This window comes from Lemur catta, chromosome 10 (assembly GCF_020740605.2).
Source record: "Lemur catta isolate mLemCat1 chromosome 10, mLemCat1.pri, whole genome shotgun sequence".
In the NCBI taxonomy this organism is placed as follows: domain Eukaryota; kingdom Metazoa; phylum Chordata; class Mammalia; order Primates; family Lemuridae; genus Lemur; species Lemur catta.
In genome coordinates this window covers 67,300,695-67,319,540 of record NC_059137.1, presented here as the reverse complement: position 1 = coordinate 67,319,540, position 18,846 = coordinate 67,300,695, and positions in this window count along the sequence as shown.

Here is an 18,846-nt window from a genome sequence, read left to right as displayed (position 1 = left end):
ATCCCAGCCATCCTTTGTTTTCTACAAGTTCTTTATTAGTATTATTATTTTAAGGACTTTAAGGAAAAATGTGCGTTTGGCCACAGGCTGCACAGACTAACAAAAACGTAGGTTTCTTTGCTTTTTGATGACACTGTATCCACTGTAGTTATTTCACATTCGTTCAAGCTCTGGTAATTGTAGATGCATATTTTTTAAAAGGTAGAATGAATTATTTCATACAAGTTGTTTGCTTTGTAAGCAAAAGCCTTTTTAATACATGAACTTTATGGAGGGTTGGAGGTGGTTGAGTGGACTTGGGGGATAATGAAATTGAGCCTTGCTAGAGAAGTTGAGCAAGGGAGGTTCACGTTCTTCCACCAGCCCACATTGATCACCAACACCCGGTTTCTGAGGGAAGGTAGGTTTCTAACGTGGGAGAATGAAGGATTTGCAAGTTTCAGGAGGCAAGGAGCCGGAGCATCATTAGCTCCCAATATGGGTGGGAGGAGGAGAGGGTTCTGACGGGAAGGGTCATGACAAAACTTGTTGCCTCCTTCAAAAGTATGCTTGTTGTCAGCTTTCTAAGGAACACAGTTCTTATGGAGCAGTTAGTGGATTGGAGTCTGGGAGAAGCACCTGATACAGTCATTTGTTGTAGGTACAGTAGATGTTTTGGCGACCCACCTAGGTTTGATGCCAGCTTAGGCTCTGTACTAGTGGGCTTGCTGGAGCAGCTTCCTACTCCTTTTGATCCTCAGCTTTGTCATCTATAAAATGGGACTGTTAATACTTTTGTGAAATTATAGGCGGCATTAAATGAGAACAGTCATGACTCCCAAACACAGCTGGTTATCACAAACACCTGATGGTTTATTTAAAAAAAAAGTAACCTACGTTTCCAGACATGTGAATTCAAATTTAGTAGTTTTTTAAGGGTTAAGGATTAGGGAATCTGTATATTTTCAAATAAGATTCTGAGATAATTCCAGGTTTGGCAACCATTGATAATAGCCTATGCAAAACCCCTGCCTTAGTTTCAACACAACTCTCGTACTCAGTTTTTTTGTATCTGGAAAAGAGGACCTCAGGCCAGGCAAAAGTTGTTTGGTGAATTGGTTGGAGCATCCGCAGGAGGTTTGCATTTATGCCCTCATTGCACCAGCACTGTAACGCAGCAAACCCAGCTGTGTGTGGACTAGAGCTACGAAACGCAAAAAAACCCCTCTGGAATGAAAACATGTGGCTGCACCCTGTTCTGCAGCTGTTCTGTGTAGTTTTCTGCTCTTCATTCTTGTAAGGGGAAACTTCAGTTCAACGAATAGTGTGTCTCTTCCAATCCCTTTTAACCATAAACTAACAGGGAATAGAAACAGCTCATTTCTAACTATCTCTCAGTTTTTTAACCACCCACATTGTCTCTCTTCCTTCCTATCAAGTAGGAAAAAATGCTAACATGGAGTGAAATGTTTCAAAGCTAAGGTTTATATAACAAGCTGAAGCTGAGTTAAAGGACTTAGAAAATGAGTGCCTTTGGCAACAAGGCTTCCCATGTTTCTCTGTCCCGTTTCTTTCTAGTGACACCTCCCGCCACCCGCCCCCCAGATCCACTGTTGGGGCCCTTGTCATACTGGGAAGACCACATTCCAGATCTCCTTTGTAACTTACCACCTTTGCTTGCATGTTCTCTGTCCAACCCTCAGGATCCTTAGCTCTTGCTAAACTAATTCAAAGTCCTTATGTCTAAAGCAAATTTACTCTTGGGCAGCAATACCACTTTAAGTTCTGCCCATGGTACCTGTAGTGCTCAAAGTAATGTGTACCTGGAATTTTTGTTTATTTAGCAGATCTGGTTGGTTTTCAAAGCACTTTTGCCCTCCAGTACACTGACCTATAAGGCTGATGTCATTTAGGTGTAGAGGAAGTTACAAATCTGGAAAATTCACATGCTGGAGAACCAGTTCCTGGATAATGGAGTCAATACCATCTACAGGATATAAGTACTGATATTTGAATGGAATCTCTTCTGATCATCTTCAGGAATACTGTGGATAATACTGTGGTTTTCCTCTCACTTAAACAGTGTTCACAGAACACAGAGACTGAATGAGTAACAATACCGGGCTCTGAAACAAAATCCACTCGGATTCCAGGCCCAGGGTCTTGGCCACAAGAAAGCGTATTTATCCCAACATCTTCCTGGAACCTGTGCTCTGTATGCGCTGGAAAGTTCTTTGTTTGTAGCGTCTTGCATTTCTGTAAATCACCTATTTCAATAGCTGAAAGAAAGAGATTTGGTAATTACAGCTTTTCTTTGTTGTAGCCCTATATTGAAAACACATGCCAGCAGGGTTAAGCAAGGACCCAAGTGGATAGATGATACAGAAACAAGGTTAGGAATCATAAGGATTAGGGGCTTCCTGTGGAGGTTTAGTCACAGGAAGAGGGTCAATTACAAGCACAAAATTATTTTGGTGGGGGGAAGGGGTGATTTTTGTCATATTGATGATCTATATTTTCTGATTTTTTGTTTCAAATTCCTTGAAATGAGTTAATTTATTGATTTCAGGGTTTTTTTTTACTGTAATATTATCTAAAATAATTGGATTTAAAGTCCATTAACAAGGTTAATTGTTGGATATTTTGGATAGTCAACTTCTAAATTATCAATTCAGCACCTATATTATGGCTATTTAGTTGACTGAAATAACACAAGAAGCTCTTAATTTTATTTGGTCTTTAACTTTGTCTGCTTACAGAAGACAAGTGATTAATAAGAAGCCTAAAGGTAGCCAATTAGAGACTTACAGATAATGACATGGGAAGTAATAAGGAGAAAGAAGAATGGCTCTACCCTTGTTTTCTTTTACTTTTGCTATTAACTATTTCTACCCTTAAATTAGCACGTCAGAGCCAGTGGAGTGTATCTGATCATTGAATTTCTGAGTTTGCTTTAGTGAGAGAATACTTTTCTAAACAAATTTTGCCCTCCTTGTTATTTTGTGTGTGTGTGTGAGAGAGAGAGTTTATTTGTGGTACTAATACTATCTTGTTGAGGGCTACAAAAATAATGTTACACTGTTGTGTGTGGTAGAAAGAGTCCTGCTTCAAGGGTAAAGTCTACTATTAATTACCAGGGGGAAGCTGGCTACTTAGATATACTCATCTGCTTAGTGTGGGTTTATAAGTTTAAAGGGAGTGAGGGTTTAGCCTCTGTGGTTAGACTTTTGCCAGTCTAGCTGGGGTAAGATGGGCTGTTTAATAGTGGATGTGAAAGTTTCAGATACCACATGGAAAGAGAATAGGTTATAAAGGGGAGGAATCCCTGTGTTAAACACTATTGTCTTATGGACTCTGGCATTCTCTCTTGTCTACCAAAGCCCAGGACTATGTTTCTTAAACTGAGGTTTATGGGCCATTTCCATCAGTTTCATGGGTTTACTGTTGAAATTGCAGTTTCATGGACTCCATTCTAGATGAATTACATTAGAATCTCAGGTTGAAACCCATAAATCTGCATTTAAATAAGCAACCTAATCAGTAGAACGAATCACAAAACCCGGAAATAGACTTGTAACAAAGATGGCATTACAAATCAGTGAGTAAAGGATAAATTATTCAATAAATAAATTGAGAATAACTGGTTTTCCACATGGAAAAAAAAATATGACTAGATCCCTACCTCCACATCATTAAGAAGAATAAAATTTATATCAATTAAATATTTAAGTGTGAAAAGTAGAACTATAAAACTATTAGGAAAAAGTATAGGAAAATACCATTTTGACATTGAAATAGAGAAGGTTATTGCCAATACATTAAAAAACACAAATCATAAAGAAAATAGAAAAATTCTACTAGATTATAATTTGTCTTAGTCCATTCTGGCTACCATAACAAAATACAATAGATTGGGTCATTTATAAACAATAGAAATTTATTTCTCACAGTTTTAGAGATTGGGAAGTCCTAGCAACAACAATTCCATTAAAAAAAAATAGAGATTGGAAAGCCTAAAATAAAGGCTCTGAAAGATTCTGGTGGGGGCCTGTTTTCTGGTTCATAAATGGGTCCTTCTCACTGTGTCCTCACATTATGGAAGGGACAAAGCAGCTCTCTGGGGCCTCTTTTATAAGGGCACTAATCCCACTCATGAGGACTCCACCCTTATAACCTAATCACCCCCAAAGACCCCACCTCCTAACACCATCACATTGGGTTTCAATATATGAATTTTGGGGGACACAAACATCCAGACCATATCATGCCTCCCCTGGCCCACCAAAATTCGAGTCCTCACTTAAAAAATACATTCATTTCATCTGAATAGCCCCAAAGTCTTAACGTGTTCCAGCATGAACTTTAGAGTTAAATCCAAAGTCTCAATCAGATATGAATGAGGCTGAAAGTATGACTCATTCTAGGACAAAAGACTCTCCAGCTGTGAGCCTGTGATAGCAAACACGTTATGTGCTTCCAAAATACAATGGTGGGACAGGAATAGGATAGACATTCCCATTCCAATGGGGAGAAATAGGAAAGAAGAAAGGGGTAATGGATCCTGAGCAAAACCACCCCAGTGGGGTGGACTTTCTACTTTCCAGACCCACTGGGGTGGTGGCCCTGTTCTCATGGCTTTGAGCAGCCTTACCCCCATGGCATTTCTCTGGTGACCCTACCTGCATGGTGGCTCTGTGCCTGTGTCTTGAGCCTGCAGCTCTCCCCAGCTGGGATTGCCTGCCAGTGGCTCTAACTGTTGGTCCTGGCATGGCCACGCCCTCATGGCTCTACTAGGCATTGTGCTAGTGCAGGCTCTCTGTAGTGACCTTGCTCCATGGCTGTTTTCTGCCTGGGCTGCAGGTTTTCCAGGGCATCTTTTGAAATTTAGGTAGAGGGAGCCACACCCTTACAGCCCTACTGGGGGCTGTGCGCATTGAACCAGGGCCACCAGAGCCACACCTGGAGTAGCCAGGGAGTGTGGTGACAGAGTACAGGAAGCAGAACCTTGCAGCAGTGCCAGGCAGAGAGTGCCAAGGTCCCCTGGGTACCAGTGACTCCTTTGAAACTGCTATGTCATCCAGGCCCTTGCACTTTGGGCCTGTGATGGGAGTGTCAGCCTTGATCCCCAAAGTGCCTTCAGGGTCATTCATTCCTTCTATAGTCTTGATGAAGAGTACCTGGCCAATCTACACCAATTTCCTTATCAAAGGATCACTTGGCCACACCCTTGGTGTTGTCTCTCAAACATACTTTCTCAGTTTTTATAATATGCACAGGCAGAGAATTTTTAAGTTTTGCTTTCCTATTGATTAAAAATTTTGTCTTCAAATCACTTCTCCTCACATTTTGCTATAAGCATTCAAAACAATTCAAGCTGCATCTTCAACACTTTGCTTAGAAATTTCTTCTGCCAAATATACCATTTCACATCATTTACAAATTCTACCTTCCACAAAAACACTAGGCCATAAACACAGTTCAGCCAAGTTCTTTGCCACTCCATGACAAGGGTCACCTTTCCTCCAGTTTCCAATAACATGTTCCTCATTTCCATCTGATACCTCATCTGAATAGCCTTTACTATCCATATTTCTACCAACATTCTGTCCATAGGTATTCTCTAAGAAGTTTCAGGCTTTCTCTACAGCTCTCCTTGTTTTCTGAGCCACCATCAGAATTACCTATTATGGTCCATTCATGGCAATGTAGGTGTTTTTTCTAGCGTGCACCTCAAAACTCTTCCAGCCTCTACCCATTACTCAGTTCCAAAGCCACTTCCCCAATTTTAGGTATTTTTTTTTGTTTTCTTTTTTTTGAGACAGTCTCACTTTGTTGCCCAGGCTAGAATGAGTGTGCCGTGGCATCAGCCTAGCTCACAGCAACCTCAGACTTCTCGGCTTACGCGATCCTACTGCCTCAGCCTCCCGAGTAGCTGGGACTACAGGCATGCACCACTATGCCCGGCTAATTTTTTCTATATAGATTTTTAGTTGGCCAGATAATTTCTTTCTATTTTTAGTAGAGACGGGGTCTCGCTCTTGTTCAGGCTGGTCTCGAACTCCTGACCTCGGGCAATCCACCCGCCTCGGCCTCCCAGAGTGCTAGGATTACAGGCGTGAGCCACCGCGCCCGGCCCCCAATTTTAGGTATTTGTTACAGCAACACCCCCACTTCTTGGTACCCATTTTTGTCTTAGTATGTTTAGGCTGCTATAAAAAATTACCATTGACTGGGTAGCTTGTAAACAAAATTTTATTTCTCATAGTTCTGGAGACTGGGAAGTCCAAGGTGCTGTAGATTTGTTGTCAGGTGAGGGCCTGTTTCCTGATTCAGAGATGGAGACTTCTTGCTGCGTCCTCAACTCCCAAAGGTCTCTCCTCCTAACACCATCACATTGATGTTTACATTTCACCCTATGAATTTTGGGGAAACACAAACATTCAGACCATAGCACAGTTGCATACTTTTGTATGATAAAAGATACAATAAGCAAAGCCAAGAATCACACCACAAACTTGGATAAGATATTTGTAACAAGTATAACCAATAAAGGATTAGTATCAAGAATATATAAAGAAGTTCTGTAAATCATTAAGGAAAATAAAAGCAAACTAAGGGAAAAATGGGCAAATGATAATCATATTCAACTTACAGGATAGAAAATCTGAATGGCAAATACACATATGAAAAGATGTTCAGCTTTGTTAGCAGTCAAGGGAAATGCATTTAAAAAATGAGATACCATTCAAAGGGTTAGTGAATATGTAGGAAAAATGAAACTGTGGGAAACATTGTTGGCTGGAAAGTAAGTTGGTGAAGTTGGCAGTATCTAAAAGCTTTGTATATGTGCTACACTAATTATACATATACCTGTAAAATTCTTATGTGTACAGTAAACGTGTTCAGAGATATTCATTGCTATGTTTATATTGGTGAAAAATTGGAAACAGCATGAATACCTGTCATTGCAGGACTGCATAAATACATCATAGTATACTCATACATTAGACTATTATAATCCAGCTACAATAAATGAATTATGTCTCTGTCTATCAATATGAATACATTTGGAAAATATGCTGTGTAGACAAGTTATAAATGAATACTAATATATATGAAATGATAACATGATATTTATGGATACACACTCTTGACGTTGCATGATCCAAATTCCTATTTCTAAGAAGAGATTTTGTTTCTGTATTTACTATACGTATAGATTCATTATTTTTAGATCTCAGAACATTGGAACTAAAAATGCTTCTAGAAATTATCTCCTCCAATTGCTTCCTTTAAACAAAACTTTTAATGGACTTTTATTTAGAAAAGTTTTAGATTCATAGAAAAATTGTGAAGATACTACAGAGAGTTCCCAAATACCCCATACCTAGTTTCTATTATTAACATCTTACATTAGTATGGTTCATTTGTAATAATTAATGAACTAATGCTGATATAATAATTAAACTTTATATATCATTCAGATTTTCTGTTCTTAAAAAAGCATCCTTTATCTGTTCTATGATCTTATCTGGAATATCACACTGAATTTATTAGTCATGTGTTCTCAGGCTCTTCTAAATGGCAGCAGTTTCTCAGACTTTTCTCTGTTTTTGATGGACCTTGACAGTGTTGAAGAGACCAGTCAGGTATCTTACAGAATATTCCTTCTGGGAGTCTGTCTGATATTTTTCTCATGTTTAGACTGGGTTCTGGTGAGGAAGATTGCAAAAAGTACCATTCTCATCACATTGTATCAAGTGCACATGTTATTAACATGGCTTGTCATTTTTGTTGTTAAACTTGATCACCTGTTTGCGATAGTATTTGTGAGGTTTCTCAACTGTAAAGTTGCTCTTTTGCCCTCTCTCCACTTTTCCATGCTGTACCCTTTGGAAGGAAGTCGCTATGTGCAACCCATGCCAATTGCCTTTTTAAAAGGAGAAATTGGAGCACAAAAAAAATAAAGTGATTTGACCCAGATCATAGAGCTAATCATACCTAGTCCACCGTGTGATTGAGCCACAGTTAGAGGATTTATTTAATGTATAATTAAATAATTCTAATTTAATTTAAATTTTAAAATTAATGTAATTCATTAATTTTATTTCACTTAAATTTTAACTTACATGTAAAATTAAGATTAAGGCAGTCAATTTTGCACATACAAAATCTACTTCCCTCTCTTCCTACCAACACTTCTGATCAAAACATAAAGAATTATTAGATACCATATTTTTATATTACCACACAAAACTGATCTCAAAATGAATAAAAGAAAATGTGTACATGTTGCAAACTAGAAAGGAACTAGTGTCAGTGAGCAGGAAATCAAGTTCCATGTGGACCAGAAATCTACACTGAAAGACTGCAGTGTAGATTTGTCATTTGGGCAGGAAGTCGCAGGGCCCTGGATCTTTGGAACATGGTCCAGAAGAGGACAAAAGGTGCATGCCCAGGTGGGTGTGTCTTCTTGGCTCTTGGGGTTGGTGGATGTGTGGATTCCTTGGCTCTTGGCAATGGACATTGTGGATGGAGAGCCAGAAGGACCCTCCCTCTAAAGTCCTGGGTTACAAGTCAGGGACTCCAGATACCCAAGTCTGACGATGGTATGCTAAACAGCTATGGAGACTACACTTCAGTAAGAAGAAAAATGATTGCAGAGTGAAGGTATAAAGTACAAGAAGCAATGACAAACAAAGGAAGCAGTAAAATACAGAACAAAATTTTAAAAAGTAATTCCTATAAAATGACAAGGATAATTGTCTTTGTGTTTTGCATTTCAAATGAAGCTGGAAATAAAATACTCCACAATAACTTGGAAGTCATGAGGCAGAGGAAGTTTGGAGGAAATTACTGTGTGCTAAGGTCTTTGTCTTTTTCAGCAGAGAAAAGACATACTGATTAACTTTTACTTTGTCAGCATATTATAAATGTAAGGATGTATGCTAAAACTAAACACAAAATGCATAACTTCTAAAGTGGGAAGTGAAAAGAAAGAAGCTTAAGAAATTGATTTATTTAATGAAAGACAGCAAAAAGAAAAAAAGAGAAACAATAAGAAAGAATAGCCAAAAATAAAATATAAAGTAAGATGGTCGAAATCAATGCACACGTATCATTAATTACAAAAAGTACAGGTTAAACTCATTTTTCTAATATTGACTCTCATAATTTCTGTTTGGATTAGAAAGTAAAATATAATTATGTGCTGTTTATAAACATACCTTAAAATGATGGAATGATTAAAAATAAAAGCAGACAAAATGGTATATTAATCAAAGTTAATATGACAATGTCAAAAAATACTAATATTAGTAGAATGCTAATAGAATATTAAGCAACAAAATACAGAGGGGAAAAAAGGACAACACAGTAATAGGAGGCAGCCTTCCAAGGCCAAGAGGAATGTCCCTCTCAGAAACTAACACATCAATGAGGCCAAATTAAGGAACCAGTTATTCTGATGAATCATGCAAGTAGGAAATAGGATTGTCTTGTTCTCCAATTCAAGATATGTGGTTCAGTCTTCAATTTGCTTTATAGCATATGCCACATATTTCCCCTGCATTTAAGTACGTATTTTCAGTTCCCTGAACTCATTACAAGTTCTCTCCTCTGTGCCTTCATACATGTTTTTCTCCACCTGGATCTTTCTCCTTCCCGCACCTCTTCTTGGCTGCTGGGCTCCAATAGCACCCCGCGCTTCTCTCCTAGTGGCACGTGAACTTCTGTACTCTAATTGCCTGTTATGTTTCTCTCTCCCCCACTAGGCAATAAACCTCCAAGGACTGTGGCTATGCCCTTTTCTTTACTGCAGCACAGTGGCTGGCACACGGTTTGCTTCTTGAGAAGATAAATTAGCGAAGGAAGGAGTCACGTAAAAACAAAATGTGATCACGGATGGAGGGATTAATCCTGCCTAAGAAAAAGACTTCAGGGAGGGAACGACTTTTAAGAAAAAACATGGAAAATGAGTGAGGGCAAACGTTGTTCCTAGTGGAGGGAACAGTGTGAACAAATTCCTGGAGGCTAGAGAGGGAATGGCAGGGCAGAGAATTTTAAGTAGTCAAATTTAGTGTAGCCGGAGCATTGGTGACCACAAAGAAGGAGAAATTAAGCTGAAAATAGACACTAGGATCACCATATAGAGCCCGGAACTCTATGCTGAGAAGTGTATGTTTTAATCTGTGAGCAAGGTATACCCACTGGAGACATTGAAATGTTAGAATGATAGGGGTAGTTATTAGAGCTATCCACTGAATATTTCCTGTTCTTCACACATCTAAGCCCATATTGGGATTGTACTTCTCTGTTTGCCTTTGAAATTAAGTATGGCCACATGACTTTTTTTAGATTTCAGAATATTACAGGGGTACAAACATTTTGGTTACATGAATTAGTTCTGTACAGTTTGAGTCAAAGTAATAAGTGTGTCCATCACCCAGATAATGTGCATTGTACCCATTACACATGACTGACTTTAACCAGTGCTAATAAGTGAAAGTGATGTGCACCATGTCTGGGCAGAAACTTTGAGACACGTTCTGATTTATCATTGACAGAGTTGGGCTGTGTGTGTATGTGTGGGGCTGTGTTTGTGTGTATAGTGGTGGGGAGCCTCCTTTGGTTTGCAGACCTAAGTGACATTCTCTTATTTCTATATATCCAAAGAATGGGTATACCTTTCAGTTTTAAATTTAGAAGGAGGGAAAGTATACAATTGGCCCCTTAGAGAACCATCCCCAAGAGAATGGGTTCGTTAAACATTTTTAGAAATGGATGAAAATAAAAAAGAATAAGAAGGATTCAGATTAAGAGACTCTATAAGGTTAGATGTGATAGGACTGGGTGACAGTTACTGTTGGAGTTGAAGAAGAGGGAAGAGTGGAAGATGATGCTGAGATTTCTCACTTATATTGGTATGTAGACAATTGCATTCTTAACTAAGTATCAGAATGGAAGAACAGTCAGAATAGAGAGGAGTTTATTTTAGTTTGCAATATAGTAGACTGAGGTCTTTGTAAGTTGCCTAGATGGGGATTTCTAGGAGACTATTCAAAATGTTGTTTGAAGCCCAGGCTAGAGCTGGAATTATAGATTTGGGATGAAATAATACAGAAATGAATACGGAGTGGAACACTTTACTTTAAAGGACTGAATAGAGGCAAAGATTCCAGAAAGGCCAGTTAAGAAAATTTTCAGACCTATTAGAAGAAAGCCAAGAAAAAATGGCATTTCAGAAGACAAAAAGGAGAGAATTTCAGGAAGGAAGAAGTTTTAACTGGTATTGAATGTTGCTGAGACATTCAGCAGAATTAGGACTAAAGAGAGGTACTCAGATTTCATTATGGATTTTCCCCTCTGTGATTTATTCACAGAAAAGGCAGCTTGAGTAAACAGTTGAGAACAGAAGCAGTATATAAATTATATCTTCTAGAAGTTGTTACCAAATTGCCAGAGAGGAAATCAGGGTGGAAGCAAAGGTTTTGAAAACAGGGAACTTTGAGTGGGAATGTAATTGATGCTGGCGAGAGCTGAATATTTGAGCTCTGTGGAAAAACTGAGGGTGGGTAGGTGCAGAGGAGGGAACTGGGGAATCAGGGAGGAAGAATATGATTTAAAAAAAAAACCAGGCATTTATTGAGCATCTAATATGAACCAGAAGGTTTTCTTTTTGAGGTTGGGTAACTAGGTACATGCAGAAGCCATTTACCAAGACAGGAAATCATGGCAAAAGAACTAGTCTTTAAGGTATTGGTAAGAACACGGTGAAATGACTAACTTTGGGGGCCTAGGCTGAGCAGGAATGGATGTGAAGTTAGCTGGGAGGAGCAGTAAGTGGTCTTTTTGACCTGGAAAGTTTGAAGGACTAGAAGTCATGAAGAGGGTGAGTTTCTGTGTATGAGTCTTGAGTAAAACACCACATATTGCTTCAAACTCTTTTTTATTTTTTATTTTGTTGAGACGGGGTCTCACTCTGTTGCCCTGGGTAGAATGCAGTGGTGTCATCACAGCTCACTGCAACCTTGAACTCCTAGACTCAAGCGATCCTCTTGCCTCAGCCTCCTGAGTAGCTGGGACTACAGGCGTGTGCCACCATGCCTGGCTAATTTTTCTATTTTTTGTTAAGACCAGGTCTCACTTTTGCTCTGGCTGGTCTTGAACTCCTGAGCTCAAGTGATCTTCCCAACTTGGCCCCCTAGAGTGCTTGGATTATAGGCATGAGCCTGCTTCAAATTCTTTTCAAGGTCTACTTGATATTCAGTTAATCATGATGAAGATATAGTCCATCAACCTTAAGATTCCATCAATTTCAAGACTCACCATTATTTTATGTACTACTAAGAAAGAGAAGGAAAAAAAAAAAGCCAACTCCATATGAGTTGGTCACAGCAGCCTCTTACTGCTTTGAAATGTCCCCCAGCTATTGCAAGTGGTTTGGAAATTGATCCCACCTTCAGTTGCATTCCTTGCCTTATCGTAGGCAATCATTGTGCACACACCTCAGTAACAAAGTATGACATCATCTACTTGTGAACATCTTATTTCTTAGTTCCTATAAAGTAGAGGCTCTTTTTTTATAAGAAAATATGGAAGCATAGTCATTCTTCCCCTCCTACAATAAGTATTTTCTGCTCAGGTTCTGTGTCTTTCTACATACACAATAGACTGTTTCATGCATATCAAATTTATACTCCTATGCTTTGTTCTGCACCTTTCTACATTCTCAAAGCTTTTTATGTAAATGTCAAATCATAGTGAAATATTTTTGAAAACATTTAAATAGCAGTTAAATTAAACTCTGTAGTACCAGTGTACTAATCTGTTTTCTATTGAGTCTAACAGAATGCCTGAAACTGGGTAATGTGTAAAAAAAAGGAATTTATTTCTTGCAGTTCCGAAGGCTGAGAAGTCCAAGGTGGATGGGCTATATCTGGTGGGGGCTGTCTGAAGAGTCTTGTGGTGGTGCAGGGTATCACATGGTGGGGGTGCTGAGTGTGCTAACATGCTATCTCAGTTCTCTCTTCCTCTTCTTATAAAGCAACCAGTTCTACTCCCATGAAATCCATGAATCCATGAATCCATGAATGGATTAATCCAGGGGTGGGGAACACTTTCATGTTGAAAGGACACATTAATTTACCTGTAATCAAATAAGGCTGCATTCAAGAAAGTTCAATTGGATATACTTAAAAATGTACATTATTTTGTAGAAACTTAACCACTATGTACTTAATAATTTCAAAAAATGAAAACTATTAATTTTGTAGTTAACTAAACTTTTAATGACTTTGTTTTGTCTGCTTTTTGTTGGAAAGCATTTGAATATTTGGTTGCAGCATGGAGATCCACAGTTTCAGGTGATCCTCTAGATGGGTATCAGTCATTTGTGACCTTAAGGGCATCTTGATTTGGGTTAGGTAGGAGAATGTAGATTCGCAGCAATAAGTGGTTGAAAAGCAAGAAAGCATTTTTCAGGCATGTTGCTTAAGGTGTGGGTATTCTACTGCATTTTTCCATGTTTCAATTTGATCTTTCTTAGCATCAAACAATGACTTTAAAATGCCATCTACTGAGAGCTCAATCAATTTCATCTGTAGTTCTTTAGGTACCTTGGTGATATCAACTAGGTGAGGCCGAAATGCTAATTTGAATGTGATATTATGATTCTCAAAGTCAGTGAAACTTTCATTGTATTCTCCAGTTAATAGGTCTATAATGGCTGTGCATTTTTCAAATAATTCACATATATCATCCTGCTCATCAATGACCTTTGCTAACTGAGGAAAGTGTTCATCTGAAATTTCCTTTTGAAGAAGTGTTTTGAAAAAAGATAGCTTTTCTGAAATGCTTGGATGTTTTGCCACATATCACATATAGACTTAGTTTTATCTTGCAAAGAAATATTCAAGTCATTTTGATTTGACATGATATCACACAGAAATGCTGCATTCCTATAGAAATCTTTCAATAATTCACATTGCTGATTCTGTTCTTCATAAAATTTAACGATCTGTTCTCACAGAGAGAAAATTTTGACTAACCCCTGTCCCTACAGTAGCCAAAGCACTTTCCAATGATACAGCAAATCCACACTGAATACCTCATAGTTTACTTTTAGCACGTTACAAAACTGACGATACCATGTTGCATTTGCATGAATATAGTTAACAATACTTAAAACTTACTGCAAAGTGCCACTTAAAATAGTAGCTTTAGCACAGAGATTTTGCTGATATAAGAGACAATGAAAATAAATTAGAGCATCTGGATCTGTTAATACTATTTTTTATCTGTGCAATAAACCCATCACATTTTCCTGTCATGGAAGGTGCACTGTCTATACATATACTCAGTAAATTCAGTCGAACTTCATGACATTTATCTTGAAAGTTGTTGAAGATATCTATTCCCATGTTCTGTTCACAAGAGTGCTCAAAGCAAGTAACTCTTCTTGGCAAAGAAAATCTTCTGTAATGACCTGAATGAAGTATAAACTCTGCACTGAGTCAGTAGTATCAGTTGATTCATCCAAAGTGATTGAATAATATATATTTTCCTTTTGAAGTGGTACATGAAGCTGTTCTGTTAAGTTGAAGGCTAATTCACGCTGCCGTTTAGTTATGGTTCTATTTGAAAGAGGCAGTTGTTTGTACTTTGAAACGTTATTGGGGTCTAAACATCCTACAACTTCGACAACACATTCTTCCACAATTTCTGCATCACTGAATGGCTTCCCTTTTTCCCTAAGTATATAAGCTACTTTATAAGTTGCTTCAGTGGCATTTTCCAGGTCTTATTGTTGCTTAAAAAAATTGTCTTTGCTTTTGCTTTTCACATTTTAATTTCTGCAATACAACCGTTTGTGCGTCTCCCTCTAATTTAAAATATTTATGGTCCTTATGGGTGTTATGATGCTGATGAGCATTGAATTTCTTTAACGTTGATACTGCAGTATCACAAAGCAAGCAAATCATCTTATCTTTAGCAGAAACGAGATAATATTGCAATTCCCAACCTCATTAAAAAATGTTTTCTTCCTTCAGTGTTCTCTTGGTCTTCTTTCACATGATGAGCTGTTAAGCAGACAGAATTAAAAAATACTGTTGAGCTGTGCCACTTCAAACAGAAACACAGTGCACTGTTGTCAAAAGCTGATAATAGACTGGTGTACTTGACCCCCACAAACTCTCGACAACCAGCCTAGTGCAGTAGTGGTGCCAGTCAGGCCAGGGAGCATAGCAGCTGACAATTTAGCCCTTATGGGTTACTAATGTTCTAATTGTGCCAGTTAATCTGGGAGGATTATTTCCTTGAAACTTATTTTATTCTTTGATTTTTTTTTATTTTAAAATATTAAGGGGGTACAAATGTTTTAGGTTACATGGTCACTTTTGTAATGCTTAAGTCCCGGCTATAGATGTGCCCATCATTCAAATAGTTGTTCATTGTATCCATTAGGTAGGTTTTTGCCCCTGTCCTCTTCCTCCCTCCTGCCTGGTTGATTTCCACTGAGTTTTACTTCCCTCTGTATCTCAAGAATGGAAAAACAAACATCACATGTACTCAATATTCTTTGGTGTTTTAAATAATTTCATTTTTAAAAATTAGATAAAAATATAAAAGATGAACAAAAATGTATTAATAAAAATAAAAGGATTTATTCTGTAAAATTTCGATTCAGTCAATAGGCCACACTTAAGGACCCAGAAGGCCACATGTGACCTTAAGGCTGCAGGTTCCCCACCCCTGGATTAATCCATTCATGGGGGCAGAGCCCTCAGGGTCCAGTCACCTCTTAAAGGCCCCACCTGTCAATACAGCTACATTGGGGATTAAGTTTCAGCTTGAGTTTTGGAGGACATTCAAACCATAGCAACTGGGTTGTACATAATCCAGCAGAGATGACGACATTCCTTTGAACAGCCATGACCAATGCAGTGCATACATCAGCAATGGCAACTCTATCACGATGCTGCCTCCATGACAGGCATTGAAAATGCAACCCCCTGGCTCATAAAATTGGCATTCCAATTTCAGAGATGTTAAATGTGAAAAAAAAAGTGTCTTGCTGTTGCTGAAATATGGAAATTAAATTTTATAGAAATGTAGTAACAGAGATTCACAGATAAATTTCAACCTTAATTATAACCAAGCTATTTGCTACCTAACTTCTAATTAGCGTTGTTAACAGATACTGTATTAGTATTGATGTGAGTTTTAACATTCCTTATATTCTTTGCTATGCCCTGAAGGAAGTGTGGAATGCCCAAGACACCAGTACTCTGGGGAGGGGGAAAGATAAAGTCTTGTCTATTTTGCCTGCAAATAACTCAAACTGGTGTATGTATCATCATCAGACAATAGTAGGTATGTTTTGTTTATAGGTGGAACTGGGTCTGCTTTAATTTCTGTGAGTTCTTTTCCTTAATTCTTAGGAAAGGGAAAAGATATCACTTTCTGAGATTCTGAAGTTCAAAGTCATTCGTAAAACTGTAATGCCAGAGGATCTCAGAAAATGTCTCGTTCCAGAATGCTGCGTTCACAGATTGAACAACTAGTTCATGCAAGTCACAGGTGGCAAATGAGCTATGCTTCGGCGTATTATTCTTTGATGTGGTAGGAAAAAACAAACCCAGGTTCAGCCACAAACTGGAGTTTTTATGAAGTAAAAAATTGTGCTTAGAAGAAGACATGGTTTTAAATGCCAGTCAGGTGTTCTTTATTAGATGTTACACGTTCCCAAGAACAAACCTTCTCCTTGTCTCTGCATTCTGTCTTCTGTCAGTCACACCTATCTCTTTTCATTTCATTTTGCTTTGTTTTGTTTTTGTCCCTTGTTAGGTCAAGGTTGGTGTGTTTTGTAGAAGTAACGAATGTTTGGACTTCCCATTCTTCAGAGCTCTGGGGTGAGTTCAATCTCCAGATGTTTATGAGTAATAACAAGCCCTGTTGGGGGGTGTTGTAGCGCTACTTTTGCTGGAGAACCGGCTTTACTGGATGACGCCAGCTGAAGGGGTAGCCCAGCAATTTGCTTTCATTTAGATCAGACATTTGAACCAATGGAAGAATGGCCCCCACTTTTAAGCCCTTATGAGGCCCAACTTTTGCCAGTGCAATCCCAGAACTATTTTGCTTTCATCTGAGATGGTTAGGAGTCGGGGAGTGGGAGACAATTGTTTAAAAGGAGTCTCTTTGTTCATACTGGCTCTCAGATGTGTTTCATAGGAAAATTTCCATAGGAATTCTAGGAAGAAAAACAAATGGTTTAGGCAGAGAGCAACATTTGCTCTATTAAACATTCCGGTGGTTGGGTCTGTGGCCAGCAGGGCAGCCAAGCCCAAGGAATTCCAAGGAACACAGCCCTTTTTGTGAATCAGAGCCTCATGTCTGGCTACAATGCTAATTGTTTCACATCAGCAGCTTGGTGTATTGTGCTATGGGGGGCTTCAGTGGTTTCTTTTGTCAGAAACAGGCTAACTCCTAGTGCTTATTGAAAAAGGTTACCGTTAGAAAGGATGATGGAACAGATCTTGAGAAAGTAAACTGAGGCACCGATCTCCCTTTCATTCTAAATAGCTTCTCTGCCCTGCTTCTGCAGTTGTCATATGCTAAATGCTTGTCATCTTCTTGGGGTTCTCTTCTCCTAGGAAAGAGCACAGCCTATCCATGGGTAGCAGATATCAGAATGCTGTAGTGTAAACAGCTGACATGGGAAATAGGCACCAAGTGGAGGCTGGTGGGGATTTGAACAAAGCCCGAACATGCCTGGGGTCAACTCAATTTACAGGAATCAACAGGACCTGGAAAAACCCCAAGGCGTGAAGCTTTTGTTTGGAAAGTTTCTCAGGATAAAGGCTAGCCAGATCTAAATAAAGCTTTTCCATTAGGATTTCAAAACAAAACACTGAAAAAAGAAAAAAAAAAAAAACAGAGGGTGTCTCTATCTTTCCTTGCTACTGGCCAGGTTTTAAGTTCAGTGAAAGGACTAGTGAGCTGGATGTGGAAAAAGATGCAATCAGTCTCTTGGAACAACTCAAGGATCTATCCCATCCTGGAACACATAAGCATTGCAGAATTGCATTAGCTACAGCTAATTAGTTAATTTTTCCTGATGTTTTCATTGTGGTTTAATATTTGTAGGACCTGCACCATACATTGGGGTAATGTCAAGTTGATACACAGAACAATAGTGACTTAGCAATGCCATACCGGAAGTGTGCCTGTGCATCCTCCATTCTTAGATGCCATCTCTGGCACAGCCACCAAAGCAAGTTCGAGCCTCAGTTTCCTCCCCTGCGGAATGGTGATACAAAATATACCAATTTTACAAAAATCAAGGGAAAAACCAAGAGTAAATGTGAACTGTAAAGGTTCTAGGACTTTGCACAGTGTCTATGCCTTAAACACCATGGCCTCCTCCACACATGGATTTATCTACAGTAGTCCTCCTTTATCTTTGGTTTCACTTTCTGGGGTTTCAACTACCCGTGATCACCCTTGGTTTAAAAATATTAAATGGAAAATTCCAAAAATAAACAATTCATAAGTTTTAAATTGCACGTCCTTTTGAGTAGCATGATAAAATCTCACATCAACCCACTCCATCCCGTAGAGGATGTCCTCCATCCTGCAAGGGCTGTGAATCATCCCTTTGTGCAGTATGTCCATGCTATATATGCTACCTGCCCATTAGTCATTTAATAGCCATCTTGGTTATCAGATGGAAAATACATAGTATATTTAGGGCTCAATACTATCCACAGTTTCAGGCATTCATTGGGGGTCTTGGAATGTATCCCCCAAGGGTAAACGAGGACTACTGAATTCATGCATTCAATAATATTTATGGAACCAAAAAAT